The following is a 19,605-nucleotide window of genomic DNA, read 5'->3' on the forward strand; positions in this document are numbered from 1 at the left end:
TTTAAGTCATTATTTCCATTAAGCCACAGTCACCCAATTAGGTAGGGTTTCCAGCCCTTGACTTTGATGCTAGCTTGAGTGCCAATAGTTCTTCATCACTAGGAACAGGGAATTTAGCCAGAAATCAGAGGAAATGGACAGCATAGTGGATAACTTAAAGTCCAGAAGAGCATGTGAGGCCCAAAGAACGATGGCAATCTCTGTTTCTTGGACTATGGCTAAGTCACCAATCCATGAAAGATGTCCTGGGGGTTTGAGTCAGCAGTAAAAAGGAGCACATGTTCTCCTGCATTGTGAGACTGTTAGGTTTGGGAGAATACTATTAGTTTACATGGTTAATTAGAGGCAGGACTGAAAACTCAGTCTCTAGAAATCCATTCCCCTGTTCCTTCAACATTACTATTATTTGCATAATGGAGTCATTGCAGATTTCATTTCCTTTGGAATTTAGCAAAACTTAAAAATGACTTTAGGCCACAACTGGAGTTCTATCTGGCAATGAGCAGGAGAAACTCTAAGGCATCCTTGCTCAGTTCCAGACAAACACAATCTGATTACATCAGCGAAGATGGAAATCCGAAAAAGCCAAAGCATTCTGTATTTCACAACTTTTTAGCTTTATAAAAATGGCAGCAATAATCAAAGCTGACATTTATTGATTTATTACGTGTCAGATTCTCTACTGCCTGCTCTATGTCCATTAAATCACCAAATCCTCCAAACAGTCCTACATGGCACAATTCTGATTGTTTCCAATTTACAAATGAGAAAATCTGGGACAAAGAAAAGATAAGGAACTAGTTCCACAAATACACAGAACGTGACAGAGCCACAAGGTAAATCCATTCTGGATTTTTAGATTTGGAAAATACCTTAGAATGTTGATGTCTAATGCGCTCTAAGGGGCCAGCAGTATTGGCTTCCCTGAGAGCTTTGCTAGATGTGGTAGAAACTCAAGTCTCACCCTACATATCCAGAATCTGCATTTTAATATGATCCTCACGTGATCCATATGCCCATTAAAGTTTGAGAAGCACTGTCCTACAATGTTCTAGATGATTATTCAAATAGCCTCTTGCTTCCAAGATGACAACACTTTAAACCATCATTCCTATTTCTTTGTAGAACGGCTTTCATTGAATTTTTTTTTTTTTTAGAAAATTTCTTCATATTTCAGTTTTCTTATTTTTACCTTTTGGTCTTCAGGTTTTATTTTCAAACCTCGCATAAGGCTAATCCCTTTTCTTATGCTATCTCTTTAAGCATTTGAGCACAGTTACCAGTTTAGATCTGACTTTACCATTCACATCTCAGTGCCTGTGTCCTAAGCTCTCACCTACAATGGGACCAAAGCTCATCATTATCAGACGAAGCATCCATATTTTAAAATTGTTTCCCTAAGTTCTGCTTTCTCTCCTGGAGGCACTGCAGTATATGCATTCCTTCTTGGTGTGAACTGAATTCTAGGTGTGGCCAGTCGCCCCCTCATGCTGGGAACATTTCTTTCATCCCAGACCTTCTTACTGGGGCTTTGCCTTTGCTTTTTATATTTGAGAAGTAATTTTATGCTATTTTATGTTACACTTATTCCTGAAATGTTTGCAGCTCCATACACCTTGTACACATTCTCCTGCTGCTCATGGTAAATAAGTAAAAAGTTGTGCTCTGTATCTGTTGTCTTTTCTTCCCAACCTCTCCAGTAGAGAACTAACTCAAAAACTTTTCTTTGTTCACTTATTATGAAGCTTACAGATTTAAAAAAAAAAAAAAAAGTATAGTTAAAAAAAAAAAAAAGCCCAGATCTTCCTCAAAAGCCAGATATTTGCCTTTGGAAATGGTTCAATTTTCTGCTGAGTTTTTAAGAATTTTACAGGCATTGCTTAAGAGTTTAGGTACCTAGTATTATTTTGACCACTTAAATCAAGAATTCAGAATCCAATACTGAAAATCATCTTCTCTGTAGTCTTCCTTTCTAGTGGTCTACATGAAAATGCACATGTACGTATTTAGAAGTACTCTTCCAAGAATCCAGGATTAAATGGGTAGTGGTTGTCAAATTTTGTAATACAGGAGTATCACCCGAAAAACTGTTAAACATGAAAATTCCTACACTCAGAGGTTCTAATTCACAGGGTCTTAGATATGAGATAGGAATTTTCGTTTTTGCCAAGAACCCTATAAGACAAGTGGTTCACAGGCTGAAGTTGAAAAATCTAGATCTTTCTCAGAATTACAGTCTCTATCAATTTGTCAGCATCTGCTTCATGCAGAAAGGTTCATTTTATCTGGCAGGGAGTGATCATCATTAAGCAATATTCATTCAATGCGTTCTTTGTATGAGTCCCCACACTAGATACCTAACCAAGTGTGAAAGCTTTCAAAAATGAGGAATGTCATATTTATTGTCATTGCCACTGAGCTTTCCCAAGAAACAGTTACAAGAAAAATGACATCAGCGGTAGGGAAAGGCTACGGAGTTCTTGGCGTTCCAGGAACTGCTGAGGATATATGTCTCCTTGACACTTTACATGCATGTATAGTGTCATTGTCAGTAGCTGTGTTTTTTAATACAAATAAGGAGATACAATGGTAAAATGGGAGGCTAGAAATCTTATGTACTATCTCCATGCCCATAATTTTCCATTTCCTTTCTAAGACATTTCCCCTGATAAGAAGCTTTATGAAAGAGCTTTACTGTACATATGAATAGTCCAAGTACATAAACCGGACTCAAATTTATTACATATCTTTCCAGACTTAAATGGGTTGAGAAATGGGTCAACCAGTCATAAATACTATTATATATATTTTATTATTACCTGTTTGCAGAGATTGTACTTAAGTCACTTCTGTTTTACCTCAATTCAGTAACACTCTTGATTAAACTAAAATGAAAAACCTCTCACTGGTAAATTAGTTCCAAGAATTGGTGTACTCTGGGGCTCTGAATTTATTCAGGTGTTATCCATTTATTTAATGTTGAGTGAGCACAACAAAATGCACATGTGAAAGTTATGGTTTAATTGAAAAGCATATAGCATAACTTAACTAGACCCTGCTGCATCGTGCTAAAAGTAGCGGTATGTGGGGCTAAGTTTAAAAAAATCTAATTATAAGAAGAAAAATGGTAAAGTTCAGCCAGTGCCTCCAAGCCAATATTTAGTCTTTTCACTAGGTTATGACTATATATTTGGTAATTTACAAAACCTGGCACCGTACGGCATTGATATATACAAGTGAAACACAAAACACACACGTACACACATCAAGAGAAACTCCTTACAAGTCAGCAGTCACTTGATTTACAAATCCTTCTGAGTACGTATAATCTAGTTCATGTGTCTTTTGGCTCTCGTTCAGGATTTTTTACCCTCAGCCTAGGAGAGATAAATAAGATTTTCACCTGGTAGAAATCACCCGCTATTCATCATTGGAAGTCTAGGTCAAAATGTAAACTCTCTGATATTGAGAGATGGCCTCAGTGTTACCAAGTTGATAGACATAGTGGCTTAAAAACACTCATCCTAGGGAATGGTGGTAACATATGCTGGTGGACTTCCATGATTGAATGGATGCTCTCTGTCCTGCCTGTTTCCTGTAGACATGTAAGTTAGCGTAAACTTAGCTAAACGTGGCAATTAGAATTAGGGTCAACTTTCATCAGTCTTCCCAAATGACCACTTCTCTTTTCTCAGCTACACTAGATAGAGGATTGGACTGTTAGAACACAAAACTGGGAAGTCTTATGTTGAGCTTGTTTTCTTGTTTTCTAGCGGGTTTACTGATCTTTATTTGGTCCAGAAAGTAGCTTCAAGAGGTTCAAAGCAGATTAATTCCTTCAAAACTCAGGTCTCCTCAAAGAGTATGGGCCTTTGTGGCCCCTGGAAGCTAAGGGGACACTTGATTTATAAATCAAGTGACAATTTATTTGTAAGGAGGCTCTCTTGGGATGTGGGGTGTGTGTGTGTGTGTGTGTGTGTGTGTGTGTGTGTAATTTGTCTGTATCAATGCTATACCGTGCCCTGTTTAACTTTGGTAGACTTTGGTCATTTCCTTTGTTCCTTTCCTTTCATAACGAAGTCCTTCATCTAGAAAATATGCTAAAGGTAAATGTCTGTAAGAAAATATGTGAATTTTTATTGTGGAAATCCAGTCTTGTGACTGGCAATTCTAGCCTTGGATTTTCAAAAGTATTTACTAACACTTCACCTCATGAATGAAAAATCTCTAAATTTATCAAATTTTAGTTTGGTTGATATCCTTTCCATTCAGTTGTCAAATATCTTTTGCTTCATACTGAGACCAAATTCAACCCTGGGTTAGCTACTGGAGTTTTAGATTTAAATATAAAATATACAGATCATCATGTAACACACTAGACAATTAATCTTGCTACCATAGTTGAGGAAGATCATTCTTAAACCTGGCATGACTATGTTCAAATATGAGAGTTGAATTCAAACATACAGGAGTTGGGGAGTAGGATGTAAACCACACATTTTACTTCAATCATTTCCAATATACCTGGCTTGGGGGAAAAGAGAGATTAACCAGTCAACTGCTAAAATCTCTCTTTTGTCTATGTATATTTCCTTACAGTATGTCAGATGAATCATGATTCTTTGTAAACTAGCCCTTAGGGAAAGCTCCAGTTTAATATACTGAAGATGGTTTTAATAACAAGTGAAGTCATTTCTCATTTCTTAGAAATAAGGCATCAAGAAAAAATCTCTAACTAACAGGTCATGTTGATATAGCCAAAACAGTTATTCAAAACAATGCCTTGTATAAATGGGTTAAGAATTTCACCCAGATTCTTTTGTTAAAACTGTTCCTTTGGTGAGTCTTTGCAGAGTTTTTAGGAGCATATTTAACTAATCATTATAATTAGATGAGAAAAAGAAATTAGAGACAAGAGAAATGGGAAGGAGAAGGTAGAATTATCACTATTTGCAAGTAATATGATTATACACTTGAAAAGTCCAAAAGAACCAACTGGAAAACTACTCAGCATCAGAAGGTTATCAATTCTCCTTAAGTTAATGGATAGATTTAGCACAATAAATGTCAACATTTTCAATCAGACAATCTAATTTTTGGAAGATTTTACTTAAAAATGTTTAAAATGCCTGAAAACCTCTGAAAAAGAACAATGAGGGAAAACCAGACCTATAAATTTTAAAGCAGATAGTCGAAGTAACTAAATCATGGGAGCATATACATAGACAAACCAATGTAATGGAATGGAATGGAATGGAATAGAAAATTCAAGAATACTGAGCTAATTCAACATGTGAACAGGTAACAGGTCCAGTCAATAGGGAAATGACAGTCTCTTCATAAATAATGCTGAGACAACTGGATAACCATTGTTTCTCACAATATGCACCATAGTGAATTACAAATGGATCAAATATTTAATTGCAAAAAGTTATATAAGTGATAAAATGACAACAAGTAAAGGCTTTCATACATATGACTCAAAATCCAAAAGAAAGAAAGTTTGATATAGTAGGCAGAGTGAATATCAAAAAATTTTCATGGCCCCAGGAGTCACCAAGGAGAATCTAAGAGAAGGAATACAGTGAAAGTCTGTCTTTAAGCCCCATTCACCACTCATCTAGTTCCACGCATACCCCTCCCCTCACCCTCAGGAAACCATCTGTTCTACCAGAGTCTTCCTTGATTGAAAATGCAAGAAAATATAGATATGGAGATACACACACACCCTATTTTAGTTTATTTTTATTTATTTTCTCACCATACCACATATCTTCTCCAATTTCCATCACCCAGCCACCCAATCCCTCCCACGCCCCTCCCCTCCAGCAACCTTCAGTTTCTTTCCTGAGATTAAGAGTCTGTTATGGTTTGTCTCCCTCTCTGGTTTCTTCTTGTTTCATTTTTCCCTCCCTTCCCCTATGATCCTCTGTCTTGTTTCTCAAATTCCTCATATCAGTGAGATCATACGATAAATCTCTTTCTCTGATTGTTATTTCACTTAGCATAATACCTTCTAGTTCTATCTATGTTGTTGCAGATGGCAAGATTTCAGTTTTTTAATGGCTGCATAGTATTCCATTGTATATATACCACTTCTTCTTTATCGATTCATCTGTTGATGGACATCTAGGTTCTTTCCATAGCTTGGCTATTGTGGACATTGCTGCTATAAACATTCGGGTGCACGCGCCCCTTTGGATCACTACATTTGAATCTTTAGGGTAAATACCCAATAGTGCGATTGCTGGGTTGTAGGGTAGCTCTATTTTTAATTTTTCGAGGAATCTCAATACTGTTTTCCAGAGTGGCTACACAAACTTGCATTCCCACCAACAGTGTAGGAGGGTTCCCCTTTTTCTTCATCCTCGCCAACACTTGTCATTTCTTGACTGGTTAATTTTAGCCATTCTCACTGTGTGAGGTGGTATCTCACTGTGGTTTTGATTTGTATTTCCCTGATGCTGATGGTGAGTGATGTTGAGGACACACCCTACTTTATATAAAAAAATATATTCTATATTCACTACTTTGTACCTTACTGTTTTCATGCCAGAGTATAGCTTAGTAATCTGTCTGAATCAGTACACAACATTTCCTCATTTTTTTGGTAAATATCTGATATTCTATTACAGAGACATGCCATTATTAATTTAATAAGTATCTCCTTGTTGAAATTTCAGGTTGTTTTCAATAATGCTTCTCATAAATATGTTAGACATGCAAGTAACTATTTAAAACAGTATCTTGACACAGCTCTTAGAAATAGAGCAATCTCATTCAGAAAACAGGTTTTACAAGAGGTGTTATAAAAATCCTGAAGGCATATCATAATTAAGCCACTAAAGACATTGTTGATAAGATATAATAGTTTTTCCCCAAAAGAATCTTACAAGCAAATTTACTATGATGTGACAGGCAGTGTTAAGAGACTATCTCATATAAAGTGAATATGAAATTATAATCATTATAATGATCAAATTACTGTAATTAGTACATAGAGCAGAGAATTTATCTGTGCCAATTCCACATACTAAAATAGTTTAGGCAATAGTTATCTTATCAGTCACAATCCTTCCCAGAGAAGAAATAATGACAACTCTATAACATTCTATTTTCAACTTCGGGGCACAGAACTTGTTAAATGTTATTTTTATTTTAAAATGATGGTAGCAGAGATAGGATTGTGACATAATGTATTGTAATGGATTCATTTACTCATTTTGGCAAATCCACCTATTAATTATCTCAACCTCATTCTACCAATAGGGTTAACCTGATTACTCACCAGAAATAAGAATCAATATTTCATGTGTCTATTTCCCAAATTTTAGTCCAAATATTCTCTAAGATGTAAAAGGATTGCACAGTATGTTAAAAAAAATAAATGAGATTTTCATCACCTTTGACTCAGAAATCTAGCAGTTATAAGAAATGTTATCCTTCTAAAGGATTCTTGATGGAGGATCATAGTGGTAATAATTAATTGTAATTTGTTCTGATTCTGACTTTTGATTTTGAGGCAATAGAGACATACCAGTCCTGAAATGCATCTGGGAAGTAGGAGAGCTGTCTGGTTGGTGTCTTGTTTTAACTTTTCACAGCTTCTAAGAAAACCATTGTCCTATATTTTCATACAGCATCTCAGACAGGTGTATACTGTTCTTTAATTTTTTTATATTTTTAAGGCTTTTTAAAAATTTTATTTATTTTGACAGATCGCAAGTAGGCAGAAAGGCAGGCAGAGAGAGAGGAAGGGAAGCAGGCTCCCTGCTGAGCGGAGATCCCGATGTGGGGTTCCATCCTAGGACCCTGGGATCATGACCTGAGCCAAAGGCAGAGGCTTTAACCCACTGAGCCACACAGGCGCCCCAGGTGTATACTGTTTTTAAGAGTGATTACTCATCCTTTGGAAGTTTAGTGCTCTGTCCCTGTGGATTTGCCGGTAACCACTTCTCATCTTCCAAAGCATGAAACACCATAGCTTCCTTTGGATGTTTAATTGATTCAACGTTAATGCTGCTATGACAATTTCATAATTCCTTGACATTGATAAGTTATATTATGAAAGGTCTATTACATCTAGGGAATATGTTTCCAAAAACATACTTGGTAATAATCAGACTTGAACAATGGATTACAGTACATTTGTGACCAGAGGAGAGTGGTTCATTGGCTCTCCAGAATAAGCATATCAGTAAGTGTCCAGCTGTCAAACTCATGTGTGGAATTGGTAGGAAGTTACACAGAGGACAACACTTCCCAGCTCGGGCCGATGCTGACATGTATATTATATGAGCCTTGAAAAGATCGAGATGCGTTTCTTTTTGACTCTCTTCTTACATTAAAACCAGTCAAATTTTGGGAAGGCGAACTTATTCATTCTTTTAACCATTTCTGTGAGCGCTAGATTTGCGTCATATGTCAAGTTTTATCAGAATAGTAAAGACGTCACTGATTCACTCGGTCTATTACATGAACGGAATATAGCAAAAATGAGACTGCTTACTTTTATGGGAACGGCAGTGGATAATAAAGAAATTTCTTTGACACACTGCGTCAAGAACTTCAGATTGGAGCTGATGATGTTGAAGTGTTTGTTGCTGATACAGTAAGAACTAAAATGGTCTTATTGTCATTCAAGGTACACATCGGACATTTGGAAAACAGCAATGGCAACAGCTGAATGACACACTTAATGCCCGGAAACAAAATTTGAAGAAAGTGAAAAAGAGCCTTTTGAGTCTTTCTGAAATTTTACCCTATGTATGAAGTTTATACATAAATTATAAAATAGTTCTTCTGTTTTATATATATATATATAATAGTATATAAATATATGTGTGTGTACACATATATGTACACACACACACATATGACATAAAATAGTTCTTTGAGAAAATTTAAATCATAACAAAACATTATAAACTGAAAAAGAAAAAGAAACCTGAACAGGAAGATTCAGGTGGTCAGAACTCAGGGGAGGAAACTTAGCCTTGCTTTGGCCAAAATGAAAAAGGATATTCTTTATTTTAAATAATATGTATACATGCATAATGAAGATGCCATCTTGAAACTGGTGAGTTTTTGAATATTCAGTGCTAAAATGATTTCAAAATGGTAGCTAACATATTACATGGAATTGCACAGATAGCAGTGATCAAATCCTGTGTAATTTCTCCAGAACAAGAAGGAATTAACTGAATGAAAAACAAACAAACAAACAAAACCAATCACAAGAGATCAAGGTGGAAAAAATAAAGTCTCTGAGGGCAGGTTGAGCTCAGCTAAATCCCTGGCTGTGGGATTCTGGACCAGTTACCTTCTATGTCCTATGTTTCCCCATCTGTAAAATGAGGATACTGGAAACTCCTTCAGGGAAGTTGGTATAAAGATTAAGTGAGATTATTGCCAAGCATGAGACTAGCATATAGCAGGCCCCTAACATTTTTTGTTTCATCATTTCTTTCCCTTGCTTTTATTTTCCATAAACACAGAAAATCAGCAGCAGCATCCATTTGTTCCCGGCCTATATTGCTTATATTGATATATGATAATAAGTGCCCTGATTAAATTTCTCCCTCTATCCTTATTGAGAGCCAAATCACTTCTAAATCCTTCTGCATAATTTTATATGTATTTCTTATTATCATGATACAAAAGATGTCTGGGAAAGCAAATTCTACAATAATTATCAGCTCTGCACAGTATTTTACTTCCTCCCCATCATTAATATTTTCAATATTACAAGACAGAAATCCTTTGCCTTCACTTAATCACATTTTCCCTCCTGTCATCGATATAGATGCTGGTCAATCGATCCTCAAACCACATAATCTTTCTTTATTTCTTCTGCAACAATGTTCAGATGGGAACGATACAGGTTACCTCATTTGTTCATACAGAGGGCATAAGAGTAGTTGTGGCAGATTTCAGGTACTTACTTGATAGGCATCTAGTTTAAGAAGTATGTGGCCTCAATTCAACATAGTTTCCATAAGGAAATAAAGTGAAAATCTAACTACAAGAATAATAGTTTTAGTGTTTTTGTGAATTCAGATGTGTAAGTCTATTCTCAACTATATGAAAACCATATATTTTCAACTATATTAGCTACTGTGGAAAAGCACTGGAAACAGACAAAAAAAATCAGCTTGATTCAAAACTAGAAAAATATACTGGGGTCAAGGAGCCCATGAAGATGCTTTAGCAGGGGAGACAAATTACCAGGACCTGGGTTTCAGGAGACGATTCTGGAAAAGGGCTTAAATTCCTTAGGTAAGGCAGAACCTGATGCATTACAAAGTGTAGCCAAAATGTCCGATATTAGAATCTATCTAAAATTAATATTCTTGAAAATTGTTTGTTTATTTATTTATTTATTTATTTATTTTAGAAAGAGAGTGAGAGCATGTGAGCTGGGAGAGGGGCAGAGGCAGAGGGGAGAAAATCTCAAGCAGACTCTACACTGAGTGCAGAGTCTGACAGAGCTCCATCTCATGACCTTGAGATCATGACCTGAGCCCAAACCAAGAGTAGGACACTTAACAGATGGAGCCACCCATGTGCCTCTACATTTAATTTTTTAATGTTGAAATGTAGTTTGATCAAAAAGCAGATCGATATATCCTAAAAAGACAAAACTGTCATATATGTGATGGAAGGAAGTATGGAAAGAGTCTGTTCTTCTCTGGATTCCTTCCCTTATAATTTAGCTTCCTCTCCTCTCCTCTCTTCTCTTAGTCCCTCCCCTAAACTCCTCTCTCTTTCATAAAACTATTTATTTAAAATGTCACTCGAGGGGCACCTGGGTACCTCAGTTGGTTAAACGTCTCCGTTAGGCTCATGATCCTGGGTCTTAGGACAGAGCCTGGCATGGGGTCCCCAGCTGAGCAGGGCACCTGCTTTTCCCTTTCCCCACTTCCCCTACTCCACCCCCAACTCCCGCTCCTGCTCTCTCTCTTTCTTTCTCTCATTCTCTCTCTCAAATAAATAAATAAAATCTTTAAACATTAATAAACAATGTCATTCAATTGCTGTTGCAGAGATTTTGAAAACTTGGAGAAATCAAATGCCATGGGCTGCTGTTTCATGGGTGCCTCTGATGGCTGGTCCGACTCCAAGTCCACCAACTTTAGCAACAATCAGAGGCCTTGCAGCCTCACTAAGGGAGATAGTACTTTTGCGGGGGTGCTGGAATGCAGACAACACCTGATGTCTGGGAAGGGAAAATAAACAGAGGTAAATGACCATGCTGATCTTGGCAGGACGTGCAAAAACACAGCCTAAATGCCCAGCCAATCTGATAGGGCTGGAAGTCCTACACACACAGTGACCAAAAAGGAAGTAGGAATCTGACATGTAGGAAGCAGGAGAGCAAAGGAAGGGCAGGAAACTTAGCAAAACATCGAATACCCAGCAGTGCCGAAATATCTCTGTATGTTTACACACAGGGCTCAGCTTGACTGACCAAAAGGCTCCAGTCAGAAAGCTAACCCTTTTAGGTGGCACTTTGGTAGCAGTTCAATCCTACTGAAAGAAGGCGCAAACCATTCACAGGGTTGGCAGGCAAAATTTCACTTTCAACAATTATTGTTTTCAGGAACAAATGTGAGCATCAGACTCAGGGAAGAACTCTGAAAGCTAATCAATTCAATCCATTTCACAGATGAGAACATCAAAGCTCAGAGGAAGGAAATGATTTTCCCACTCCGGCTTTGCTGACTGGAGCAGAAGGAGACAGAGAACCCAGGAATCCTGGTTGCTGAATTAGGGTATATCCCCCTTCACATACCTTGTACTCATACTCTACCCACAGTCACTTCTTGTCCCCTCTCAAACACTCCCCCCCTCCACGTTGCCCTCCCCCCATCACTTTGCTGAAATAGAAATTTAAAAGAACTACCTGGGAATCTCCAATTATTAATCGTGGAAGTTACTCACCGTCCTGTATATACCATCATTCGTAACAAGTGAGGCCAACCCAAGTGGAATATACACAAATGGTGTTGACTTAACATTTTGCAATCATCCCCCACCTTGTGCTCCAGAACGGGCGGTAAGCAAAAGTTAGACTGGAGTGGAATGTATCATTGCTTCACGTTTTCGTATGTGTACGTGTTATTCTGGCTGCCCAGTTTACCCCTGCGTTGGGATAAAAACAGTATCACAATCACAGCAACAAAAAATCTTCTTATGACTCCTCCTCGACTCACAGTTTTAGGACTCTAGTCCTTTTTAAAATATCTTCCCCACTCCTGGGTATTTCTGGAATTCTCCAAAGAGCGCATGTATGCTGATATACAGAGCTGACATTTCCCACATTCCCTCACTGATCTTATACTGGAGAAGTTGTCAGTCAGCCACTCTGAGTCCATCTCAAAGCCTCCAACTTTTCCAGCTGATCTGGACCGAAAATTCTTGGGCTGCTGGATCCAACTAGCTGAGGTCACCTACAGTCACCACACACTCCCTTCTGTCGCCTAGCTCTATGACAGACGTCATGTTGCCTTTGGATCCTCTCAGACTATTCTCCTGTGGTGTGTTGCCCTTGTATTAAACTTGTCTGCTTCTAATTTCTCTTCCCTGAGGATGATTTATTTACCAGAAAGATCTTCATGGGGCCTTATGAAACTAAGATTTCTGACAGACATATCCCACAACTCCATTAAGTTATCATGCTCCATATCCGTAAGATATGATGGACTCCAAAGCACACAAAGATGTGTGGGTTAAAAATATAAAAGACTGGTGAGGGTTGAAATGTAGCCCACACTCCACTTGCAAACCATGCAACCGGGACTATGTCTGGTGAGACAGTATCTTTTTCTCATTTACAGTTGGGCTGTGGCCCTGCCTGAACCCTTAAATTGAGGCTTCAAACAGGAATCCCTGCTATATGGAGAACACAGACCATAAATCATATTTCTTCTGTAGTAGACTTTATCATATGGCCTGGCAGTGGGCATAGAAACTGTTAAGTATCACTAGGTAAGATCTGTGAGGTGGCAGGTAGTTCATATCTAGGGAAAATCTCTGGCCTTGGCAGTCTTGAAAAAACAACATGAAGACAAGAAAAGTTAAGGACTTTCTAAAGGGCCAAACACCGGCTTTCTCTCAACTTCTAAAGCTAAACTCAATTAAAGCCCATGACACGTCTTTTCTGTTCATCTGTTGAATCACCAAAACATTGTCGTGCTCAGGACCATATTCTGGTCTCAGACAACCTTCCTACTCCAGGCGTTGGGTGTTCCTGGTTCAGTACCATGTAACGTCATATTCTTCCTTTCTTGGCACGTAATACTTTCATAAAATAAGGAATGTTTTACAGAATTTGATGCATAATTTTAGCATCATTGCAATTGTTGCTATGAAGACTTTGGGATGTGAAGTGGTCTAATGACCGTTAACGAGGGCCAGATTTCAGGACACCAAGTGGCCTGGCTTCTATTCCCCTTCCTCCTGAGGGGTTATGATCACTAACCAGCGAGGACTGCCAGAATTCTATCTTCAGTCGTTGTTTGATTCCAAACAGTATCTTACTGTGTGTAGTCAGCTAACCTTCACTTTCATCTTCTTGCTTTTTGCAAATCTATACTTCCTAAAAAGTTTCTCAGTGTATCGTTAAAGTTCACCGATTCAGCACTTGCCCTTTACAAAAGTCTTGGAGCCTACATACAAAGATTAAACCCGGCTGCATAAAAAGTCAGACAATCCAGCCAAGGAGCTGAAGTGGTTCCCACCCTTCACACTCGCCACACCCCGTCAGCCAACAATAAATCCCCTCCCGACATAAAAGTCCCTCTCCCCTACTCACCCGAGAGTAAATCCCCTATTGGCAGGAAGCCAGAATGAACAGATGTGTCTGCCCCCACTTCCTGGGGTGGGGTCAGGCAGCATCAGCTTTGATCAACCAAAAGGAGGAATTTCCAGTGTCAACGGCCCTCTGCCGAGAATGCCCCAGGGTCTACTCCAAGAAGTAAAGGGACCAGGGATTAAAAAACAAGTAGGAGCATCCCAGCTGGGCAGAGTAGCACAAAAGACCTGTGCATCCCGAGAGGTGATGGCGTGGTCGTTCCCATTTCTTGCACAGTAGTGTGAACGCAAGTAAATCCACCTTTCGTGGCTAGAAGCTCTTTCTAAGGAAAGGAAAAGCCTTAGTGGTGTTGAGTTTAGTCCTCCCTATTATTCAGTCATTCTTGCCAGTAAACTAAACACACAAGAAAGAGTATTAACCCTTTTGCAACTCAAAGATGTGTTACAGTAACGTTAATTAGTGTTTGCATTGGACCAGACCGGGAATAGTTCCATGCACCACTCCGCTGACTCCCATAAGGCTTGTGAATTTCCACTGGAACCACATATCACCATCTCCAGATGAGCCACCGAAGTTGGACACATCTGAGAGCCTTGTTTGGAACTTTGGTCGTATGAAGAGAGCCTTAAAAAGTATTGCAACATCCCTCACAAAAACTAAAGGAAATTTCCATGGTGAGGTAAGAGAAAGTGTCTTGCTCAGTCAGCCGACTTTTGCTGTACACAGCCACTCGGGAAAACGATCCATGAGCGAATGCTGTCTGTGATCTAATCCTAATAGGAACCCATATGACACTTTGATGAATTGGTTAGAGCAGGCTAAGAATCTTCACAAATAATACTAAATCTCAACCACGAACGTCCATTGCTCCTACACTTCCCAGTCCTGCGCTGGTTGGGAAGGGATAGGGTAGGAAGAGGAGGGCCTCTGTTCCAAGCAGGAACCAGATTCTTTCCCTTCAGGGGCTCTGTCACCAGACCTTGGAGTCCTATACTGCAGCTCTGCATCTGGCCAGCATGTGAAGGAAGACAGAGAACAGGGAGCATGCGCCAAGACTTTCACAAGCTCAGCTTGGAGGTAGTCGGTGTGCCTCACTCTCCTCACCATGTTCCTTAGGAGCTGCAAGGGAGCCTGGAAAGTGTAGTCAAGTTCTACATTTGCCCAGCAAAGAACAAAAAATTGTAGGTTAATAGTTGCTACAGAGTTAAAGCATGTCATGAGTCAAAGTTTTGGATAAGAGTTTATGCATTGAAGAAGGGGACATTTTTGTTCTCAAGAAAAAGGTATGCCTATTCCAGTATAGAAAACACAATGGATAGCCTTTTCTGGATAGCATGGTTTTTTCTAACATTGATCTTTCCAAAACTTTCAGATGGTGGAAGATGCAGATTGAAGAAAAACAAAGCAATTGTGGACACATGCACCCATGTCCTGTGACTTTGTCTGACGTGTGAATAAGATAGACTGCATTGTGCTTCATACACTTATGTTTCCCTGACAGCTAAAGAGCTTTGCAGGCAAAGTCAAATTTTTCTAGCATCATATTATTTTTTGTATTTTTTTTAAAGGAAGTCTTGGGGCACCTGGGTGGTGCAGTCAGTTAGGTGTCCAACTCCTGAAACTGAACTCAGGGTCATGAGTTCAAGCCCTGTGATGGGTTCCATGCTGGGTGTGGGGACTACTTTTTTTAAAAAAAATAAAGTCTTGCTCAGTTGTTTATTATTATTATATTTGATTTAAAATGCAACATGTTTAGGGGATCATGGAGGATGAGGATAGGTGCATACCGGGATTAAGATTTTTTATTTTAATTTTGAAAAGTACAACTGTCTTAAATGATTCCAAGTTTGCAAAGTATGCAAGAAAATTCATATTAATGAACACCGATGTGCTCTGAATCAGTTTAGGATGTCACTCGTACAGGGAAGGTGCAGTGCATGAGAAAAGGAATAAGTGTCAATTTCCTTATTTGGGGTGTCATTTGCTGGTGATTTAGGAGCATATTCTTGTTTGGGGACACATTCTCAAGTGTTTCAGAGTGAACAGGAGAGCATCTTTGCTTTCCCAAAGTTCAAGAACAAAGCTAATGATAATGGGCACGCAAGTGAATGAGTGTGGAAATGTGGTAGCAAGTTGACATTTGGGGAATATGGGTAAAGAGGTTACTGAAGTTTTTTGTACTATTCTGACCAATTTTTGTTAAGTCTGAAATCTTTTCAAAAGAAATAAGTAACCCAAAAAAAGGAACTTCGTCCTTTAATGTAAAGTGTCTCTGGTTTTCAAATTGCACACATTTTGATATTTCTTAGTAACTCCAATTAAAATTTAAATTGCTTTTAATTATTTCTGTGGGCAAACCACGTTTTTTTATGAAATTTCATCTCAAGAGTGGACTTGGGGAATCCAAAGTTTCATTCAGGTTAAACATCTAACTTTTATTAGGTGCAAACTAGGTTTTTATTTAGTGAAAATATCTAAATTTTATTAAACACACAAAAATTCATCACCCATATTATTTCATTATATAACTTAACAATAACTCCAGGGTTTAGGTATTGCTATTGTCCTCCTCCTTTCTTAGATAAATTATCAGGATTAGGATTGGCTGCATATTATAGAAAAGATCAAAATGACAGTAACTTACACAAATTTGAGGTTTATTTATTTCCTAGCTAGATGACATCTGAAATATGAGCTTCTTTCTTTCTGCTTCCTGCTTTCTGCTTTGCAATCTTCCATAAGTGACTTCGGTTCCAAAAATTCACTTAGGTGGCTGCCTAAGGTGGCTGTCCAAGCTTTGGAATCACATTTACTTTTCCAGGTAGCAAGAATGAAATAAAGCAGAAACCAAGGGCACTCATCTCTTTCCCTTCAGGTTGCCTTGTCCCAAAGTCCCAAACATTACTTCTATCATGTCTCACATTACCCGATGCCCACACTCAGCTGCCTAGGAGGCCAGTGAAGGTCATGTTTTTGCTAGGCACATTGCTCTGAATTCTGCTGATGAAAAGTTCTGTCAGTAGTAGTAGGAGGCAGCCAGCAGAGTCTACCAAAGAGAGTGAGTATTTATCCTAGGTCACCCAGCTAGTAAATTGAGGAGCCTTGGTTATCTAAGTCCAGAGCTTGGGCAGTCAACATGATGAGAAAACACCCAGTGCTTCAGGAGCTAGCTCCCCCGGTGCAAGCATCAGTGGCCTTTGCATGGTGAGAGGCCTTGCAAAGTTGCTGAATTGACACCCGCACTCAGTATGGCTTCAAGGTCACCGAGGACACCAAAACCAAACATCACCATAGGAGCCAAAATTAGGAAAAAATTATGAGCACCATGGACTGTATACCTGAGTATGCATGGGATGTTCTCCGTAATAATCAGTCAGGAGAGACCCCAGTAGAGAATGGGGAGCCAGATGGTGTGGCTATTGAGGCCTCTGCTCTTCCCTTGTGTCCTGGGGAGTGATCTGGGATACATGGTAATACTGTAGATATAGTAAAAACCTTCAAATATTTTCTCAGAGTCTGAGGGCTGTAGGGGGCTCTAGAGATGGGTGGAAATGATTTGGGCTCATTCTTCCTTCTTACCCTCTTCCTGAGCATACTTAAAAGCTTTTGCCACAGCTACAATATTCTCACTTCATGGAATAAGAAAAAACATCTGTACCTACTCCTGATCTTCTCCAGAAGTCGAGTTCTTTACATCTCTTTCAAAATCCTCCAAAAGCATTTGAGGGCGTCTCTGTGGGAGGCCACCAGACGCTAGCTGCCTAGGGCTAGTCACCAAGCCTCATCCTAACAAACTCTCCAGGGGACAGTGAAGGGCCTGCCATGCGGCTCCAGTCTACACATCAGAACACCTCCAAGGAAACAGGAGAGAGCCGACAAGTTGCCAGTAATGGCAATGGTTGATTTTTTACCACTCAAGCTTGTGAAACAAGCAAGTTTGACACACACTTTATTCACTGTTGGTATAAGCTCATGTTCGTAATGAAATCTTCTTAAGCCAGAGGAGGAAAAAATAAAGTCTCCCCAAATAGTCCAAAGTAAAATTGCTTCTGGCTATTTCCAAACCTAAAGGAATGAGCCAAACCAATTTCAATCAAATCTTTTTGAACGCACAACAACAGCAACAACAACAAATTTCCCCTGAGTCTAGGGTTGCGAAGGTCAAGGTCTAACCTGATGTAAACAAAAATGTCTCAGTAGAGCAGAGTTAGAGGTTAAATAAATGTTTCTAACAGCAGGGATTTAAAACGGAACCATTAAAAATAGATTTCGCTGCCTGTGTAAAAAGAAAAGAAGGTAATGACTATCTTTAATCTTTTTCTGAGTTCCGAGTGAGAAATACAGGTTCATGAACACATTCTGCAAACAAAAGAAAAAGAAGTAGATTTAGGACTAGAAATATGAATAACAAGGAAGGAAAATAACAAGGAAGGAACATATTCCATCTCAAGTGTGGTACAGCCGAGTAACTTTGATAGAGTAATAAAGTCTTTGAATTTTATTTTTAAAATATATTCATCTTTTCCCAAGTCATATAGGGCTGTTGACAAAAAAAAAAACATATAACCATGGGAGGGAGACAAACCATAAGTGACTCTCAATCTCACAAAACAAACTGAGGGTTGATGGGGGGAGGGGGGTTGGGAGAGGGGGTGTGGGGTTATAGACACTGGGGAGGGTATGTGCTATGGTGAGTGCTGTGAAGTGTGTAAACCTGGCGATTCACAGACTGTACACCTGGGGATAAAAATATATTATATGTTTATAAAAAATAAAATTAAAAAAAAAACATATAACCAAAAACCAAAAATTACTGCTAAATCCCAATACCCATTAAAAGTTCATTGTTATTAATATTTTGGAGTAGTTGTTTCTTTTCTGTGTGCCTTCACACCTGTATCTGTAACTTCCTCCAATCAGCATCACACCGCAGCAAGTCAAAGTCAGCATTATAATGTATCACTAAATATTGTTCTAAAGTATGGTCTTAAATTGCATCAGACCCACTTCTCCTTGTGTACACGCATGATTTCCTTCACAACGCCTTTCCTTTCATCCGAACACATAATATTTAAAAATTTTCCCCATTAAATTAGGTCTACAACTTATGTTTTCCTGCCTGAATCTGTGTGAATCCCAGATTCTTTTCTCATGGTAGTTTTTTTTTTTTTTAACAGAATTACTGGACCAAGTGGCAAGAACATATTTAGCAATTTACAAACCCATTTTCAAAAGGAATCCAGAAAATTTGTACCCATATCATTCTTACCCCTGTTTCTCCGTCACAGATAAATATGTGTATATATATAAATTGACCTCTATTTTAATAAGTGAGATGTTTTTATTTCCCTAATTTCTGATAGAATAAAATATTGGTCACATATTCAGTATATTAAAGTTCCTTTTGTGGTCCCTTGCCTCTTCATGTTCTTTACTCTCTCACAGCCCATTTGTATTTTTCTCATTAATTTATTAGAACTCATGTATGTAAAGTGGCGAATATTTTTGTTAGTTTTTCATTTGCCTAATTATTTTCTTGACTATTATGTTGTCACCACTGTTACAGAGAATGCTTAAGTGTTTAGGTAGTTAAGTCTATGAATTTTTTCATTAGTTTGCTTCTTTATGAAGACCTTCCTTGTCCCCAACTAGGTAAATATGCAGTTTTGTTCAGTTGTGTCTCTTATATTTAGATTACATTAAAGCTGAAAGAATTATGACACGGACTAGCTTAGGGAGTTTTGTGGGGTAATACAGTGCACTCATTGGGGACATGGCCAAGGAGAATA

At 38.5% G+C, this 19,605-nt stretch overlaps 1 pseudogene; it reads left to right on the forward strand.

The window, feature by feature from the left end:
* Positions 1-2,383: 2,383 nt before the first annotated feature.
* On the forward strand, positions 2,384-8,772 carry LOC116881036 (annotated as a pseudogene).
* Positions 8,773-19,605: the final 10,833 nt, after the last annotated feature.

This window comes from Lontra canadensis, unplaced genomic scaffold (assembly GCF_010015895.1).
Source record: "Lontra canadensis isolate GAN:19392208 unplaced genomic scaffold, GSC_riverotter_1.0 scaffold70, whole genome shotgun sequence".
Lineage (NCBI taxonomy): Eukaryota > Metazoa > Chordata > Mammalia > Carnivora > Mustelidae > Lontra > Lontra canadensis.